This window comes from Hoplias malabaricus, chromosome 9, assembly GCF_029633855.1.
Source record: "Hoplias malabaricus isolate fHopMal1 chromosome 9, fHopMal1.hap1, whole genome shotgun sequence".
Taxonomy (NCBI): domain Eukaryota; kingdom Metazoa; phylum Chordata; class Actinopteri; order Characiformes; family Erythrinidae; genus Hoplias; species Hoplias malabaricus.
The window spans coordinates 36,984,178-36,990,353 of NC_089808.1; positions in this window are offsets into that span (position 1 = coordinate 36,984,178).

The following is a 6,176-nucleotide window of genomic DNA, read 5'->3' on the forward strand; positions in this document are numbered from 1 at the left end:
TGAGGATGTCGGTTAAGTGGTTCTCTACCCACTTAGCCACCATGTGGTCACAATGGGCCTGTGAGGCTTTCTGCACCGTCTCTGCGAGTCCAGGCATCACATCATTGGTGATGCTGGTCAGAACAGAGAGCGCCTCATCCCACAAACCTTCTACATATACTTCCGAGGGAAAGGTTCCTTCTGCCATGTTAGCTGTGTTTTAACTGCGAGGTGTAACTTACTTCTATTTAGTTCGGATTAATTCTGTTAATCCCTTTCCTAACTAAATCGATCTAACTTCACCTGTGCCGCGTGCTCTAAGAGTAACTGCTAGTCGGAGTGGTGCTGGAGTTCACTTGTGGATCTCTAAGGGAGGTCTGTTAGTAGTAGAGGGTGGAGTGGAGGTTGCTATACGCAAGTGAGTACAAGAAGAGAGAAAAAATAATTTTTATTAAAAATTTTTTTTTTCAATAATTAAAATTATTAAAAATTTTGAATTAAAGAATTGTCGACAATTTTGGATTAAAGAATTTTAAAATTAAGTAAGATTTATTACTAGATATAATTTCCAAATTAAGGAATTATGAAAGTAAAAGAATTTTCGAATTAAAGAATTATTAAGAATAGTTAAATTAAAAGACTCTCTCTTTTAACTGCGTTTGGGATTTGGTATCGAGTTAGAGTGTCAATCTCTAATTACTGCACACTGTCTGCTGTAGCTGTATCAGCTTACTATGCTTCCAAGCCTTTACTTGTAATTACTCAGATGTGCAGCCACTAGAGCTGTAATACCAGGTCTTATCAGTGTGAACTGGTTGACAATTTCAATTGCGATAGCAAGTTTCTCCACTAGAGGGTACTGAAGGTAAGTCTGAATGGCAACAGCAAGCTTCAGTATTTGAGTTGAACTTAAATTGTAATACCAGACTGGGACACCAGAGGGCGACAAGCAAGTTATAATGCAATAGCAGCAATGGACACCAGTCGGCGCTGGTGGGAATCCCAATAAACACGGCACGAGCAGACACAATATAACACAAATGGGAATTTCCACTGTAGCGGGAAGTTTCAACACTAGAGGGCGTTATCAGATTAAAATCTAAAATGGGATAAAGATTTTAAACGCTCAGATACTTTATCAAAAATAAAAATTTAAATTTAAAAGGGGAACAGAGATTTTACACTAAGGTACTTTAAAAGAATTTCATCTGTAATGACAACTTTTAAACACCAGAGGGCTACTAAACACTTATGTTGTCTCGGCAGACAACCTCCCAACCACTAGAGGGTGTACGGAAATCAAACGTCAAGGGTAGCACCACACTTGACCACAAGGAGGAGCACGGGAGGACACGCTTCAATAGACGCTAGTTATGAAGTATTTTTCCCTGCAATTACGCACTTATACCACAAGAGGGAATTAGTCTTCCTCTGTTTTGGGGGAGTTTTGAATTTCCCTCCTTAGTTTCAGCTCCGCCCCTTCAAAGGGGTTCTTCCTTTCCTGAATTCGCGTTCAGTTTAACAGGAAGAACTGATGAGAGAAGACCTCTCATAACACAAGCCGTATCTTCGGCTGATTCTTTTAATAACCTCCCAATCGCCTAGCGCGCGATCTCGTTATTAACGCTGGTAGCGACCCAGTTTAAAACGAACGGAGGTGTTCGGTTCGGTGGTCTTGCTTCGCCGGAATTTCGCGGCGGGAGGTCGAATCCGACGGCAAAGTCTTACAGCGGAATTTCGCGTCTTGTTTGATGGCGTCTTGTTTGATGGCGTCTTGTTTGATTTCGCGGTCTCGGAAGTTTCCAGGCTGAGTCAGCGTGGAGGTTTTCTTCGTCGGTTGAGTCGCCTCGGCGTACTCGGAGCGTGATGACGCCGGCGGCAGGATCCTCTGGCTCAGTGTCGTGAGTAGGAGGGTTCGACCATATGGACGTTTGGACGAAAGTTTCGCTGGTTACTGCGGATCCAGAACTGAAAATCGATTCAATAAACTTACTTATTCTATGACTTTCTGGTATCTCGGCGGTGTTTTCTTACTCTGGCCACGAATAAGTTCACCGGCTTTGATCAGTCGTGAGATTAAACTTAGATCGGGCGATAAAACATAAACACGGTTAAAAGAAAATAAAATATTCAAATCGCTCGACGCATTATTAAAGCTTCATACTTTCAGCTAATTCAAGACGTCTCTTGTGAGCTTTTGATGAAGTCTCTAAGATTTTTCTTTGTTTCGTCGTCGGCGTGAGGAAGAGAGCGTCTCGCTTTGGAGAGGTTTGGACTGGAAGCGATGTTTTCTGCTGATCTCTTTGTTGTTTCAAAGCTTCTCGGAGTTCCTCTTGAACTTCTCGAATTGTTGAACTCCTCCTTCTCCTTCTTCTGTGTGCTCTGCTTGAATTTTCTGTGTCCAGTTCGTCTTTTTGTGTCGAGAGCTCTGTGTTTTTCAAAGCCAGCGCGGTCACGCCCTAATGGGAGGCGTTCTTTTCTGATTGGACGCGAGTTCAGGCTCACGTGACTGACTTCTTGAGACAGGAAAGGGGGAGAGAGTAGGAGGGGGTTTGAATCAGTGATTCACAGAGACTGAACATAATTTTCGCGTATTGAAATTCCTCATACATTTTAGTAACATATAACAATGAGTATACTGGATTATTAATATCAAACATTTACATAAGATTTCATCTTGGGGTACGTTGTGTTTACATCCCATTTACAATAATATGTTAGAAAAACATTAATCCGTTTTCTCTAGTCAGAGACAGAACTTCTTTTCATGATAGAAACAATCAGCAATATACATCATTTCATTAGAAGGTGGACATTCATCTGAGGGCACAGAAAGTGACATTAATACATTTGTTTATACACATTTAATCATAATTTGACTTCATTCCAGTCATTTGTTTTAGACGACCCCGAGCGAGGCGTAGTTTCGCCAGTGTCCATTTGGGGTCGCTGTTGGTCCATGCTGTTGATCCAGTGCGGATGGATGATTCACGGGGGTTCAACCGAGGTCACTTTTGGTTTAACCATTTGCTGGTCCTGTTTAGTGGGCTCGAGATAAGGACGAGACATTTAGGTGCCATTGTCATAAAAGCGGGCCGTAAAAACTTTCTTCTTTGTTCTAGGTTACTGTTTCTCACAAGAGAGAAGGGGGTGTTGGGCCATGTGTCACTTGAAAGTGTTCTTCTCCAGTCTTTGATGTTAGATCTTATGTGTGTGCGGGCTGCGGTGTTGTTGCACCCCTGTGGTTCGTGGAATGTTGGATTCAGACGAAAGGTCCCCTTCAGACTGGAAAAGTTTTAATTCAAAACTTTTCATTTCTTCATCTTTCATTTTAATTTTTCATCCATTATTCATATTCGGTCCATACTCCACTACAATGAATATATAAACCAGAACGGCCATCTTTCACCACTACAATGTTTTACTTTGACGCCTTCTTTGAATGTCATATTACTATAGAATTTTCTGTAGGAACTTGTATGTCCTGACCATTAAACATCTTAGTAGTTCTGTTCTATTCCTGTAGTCAAGTCAGTGTCAATCCGCTTTAAAGCATTTGAAACCTTGTTGTGTAGTGATCTGGTTCTCTGCCCCTAAATTTACCAAGCCATTGAAGCTTGAGCCAGTGGGGTTGGATCTGTAAGAGTGCTAGCTTAATTAATTTATTTAAATAAGTTAAGGTGGCATGGTGGTGCAGCAGGTAGTGTTGCAGTCACACAGCTCCAGGGGCCTGGAGGTTGTGGGTTTGATTCCCGCTTCGGGTGAATGTCTGTGAGGAGTGTGGTGTGTTCTCCTTGTGTCTGCGTGGGTTTCCTCTGGGTGAATGTCTGTGAGGAGTGTGGTGCGTTCTCCCTGTGTTTTGTGTGGGTTTCCTCTGGGTGACTGTCTGTGAGGAGTTTGATGTGTTCTCCCCGTGTTTTGTGTGGGTTTCCTCCGGGTGCTCCGGTTTCCTCCCACAGTCCAAAAACACACATTGCTAGGTGGATTTGCAACACAAAAGTGTCTGTAGGTGTGAATGTGTGAGTGTGTATGTTGCCCTGTGAAGGACTAGCGCCCCCTCCAGGGTGTATTCCCACCTTGCACCCAGGTACCAGGTAGACACTGGATCCACTGAGACCATAAACTGGATAAGCGCTTACAGATAATGAATGAATGAATGAATGCTGAGGTATACCTAGGGTCTAGTATAAACTCGGTGATGGCATTTTTATTTTGCCTTGCTTTTTGTTATGTAAGTGTAAGTATCACAGTATGGCGTTGTTGATGGAAAATTTGTTCAGAAAAAACTTAGTGTCCATAATTTCACTGTTTTTATAGTGTGTTAAGATTACTTATACTAGTCTGGAAACACAACATGTGCATCTTTCAATATTGGCTGAAATTCAAGGCTGAAATATATTCTCGTTAAAAGTGGCAAAACCTATTGCCAAATTTAAGGAACCTCTTTTTTGTTATTTAATATAGCTATTGCAATTTTTTCCCCCTTTATAACTATGGCATTGCTTTGACAGTGAAATTGTTGTTTAAAAAGTTTTGTTTCCTTGTGTTAGTCTTGTTCTCTGTGTTTATATCATTCCATATTGGTTTTGCTGGTGTGTGACCCTCACCTTACTGTTTTTTAAAGCTATTTAAATGGCATAATGTACTTCCATACCATTACAAATGCTGGCTTTTGAACTGTGTGCTTAAAACAAGCTGGATTTTCACACTCCTTTTTACCGCATAACATTCACAACATTCATGATTTCTTGAATTTCCCATGGGGATCAATAAAGAATCTATCTATCTGATTTCTAAAGTTAATTATAAATTTGGATTCAACGGACCACAGGACACCTTTCCACTTTGGCTTGTTTCATTCAGGCCTAGACAAAATGCCCGGTGGCATTTTGGGACCCTGTTTCTACAGGTGCATCTCAATAAATTTGAATACCATCAAAAAGTTAATTTACTTCAGTAATTCAATTCAAAAGGTGAAACTCATATAGGTTCATTACAAACAGTGTCATCTATTTCAAGCATTTATTTCTTTTAATGTTGATAATTATGGCTTATAACCAATGAAAACCCAAAAGTCATTGTCTCAGAAAATTAGATTAATCAACACAAAACACCTGCAAAGGTTTCCTAAGCCTGATTTGACAGATGTCCAGAAGGCAGTCACTGACATCCTCCTGCTGTATCCAAGCATATTAATGGAAAGTTGAGTGGAAGGGAAAAGTGTGATAGAAGAAGTTGCACAAGCCACAGGGATCAACGCAGCTTTGAAAGTATTGTCTAGAAAAGGCCATTCAAAAATTTAGGGGAGATTCACTAAGAGTGGATTGCTGCTGAAGTCAGTGCTTGAAGAGCCACCACACACAGATGTATCCTGAACATCGGCCACAACTGTGGCATTCCTTGTATCAAGCCACTCCTGACCCAGAGACAACACCAGAAGCATCTCACCTGGGCCAAGAAGCAAAATAACTGGACTGTTGCTCAGTGGTACATTCCATTGGGAAGTCAAGGTCCCAGAGTCTGGAGAAAGAGTGGAGAGGCACATAATCCAAGCTGCTTGAGACTAGGGTGAAATTTACACAATCAGTGATGGTTTGGAGAGCCATGTCGTCTGCCTGTGTTAGTTCACTGTGTTAAATCAAGTCCAATGTCAGTGCAGCCGTCTACCAGGAAATTTTTAGAACACTTCATGCTTCACGCTTTGTCAACATGGCTTGCCAAGATGCTTGCATTTTTTTGATGTTTGAATGCACCGCTACCAGAGTTCTTAGCGATATGTTTAGAGTGCAGTCACTGTCACGGGCCACTGCTGCCTGAGGTGCTGTGCTGTGAAAAAAGTCCATTGAGAAAGAGAATGTTTAACTGGCAGTACCAGCACGAACTGCAGGAGAGTAGATTTTTGTTGGTGATGCAAGAAATGAGGTCATTGTACTCATCAATCCTGTGATCCAGGGCCATTGTTCTTTAGCTTCCATGGAATATGGAACCCTCTAGAGTGCCTGGATGGATCTATGATTTTGTGGAGTCTGTGCCACATGAACCCTATTCACCAGCCTGAAACTACTGGTCCCAAGACTCATTGGACAAGGCCATATATTTCTAGTCCTCTAGGATCCAGTTATCAACCTCAAAAGCACAGAGGAGCCACTGATTCAGGTGTTGTGGTGTTTACAGAGCACTTCTGTGAGGATATGGTT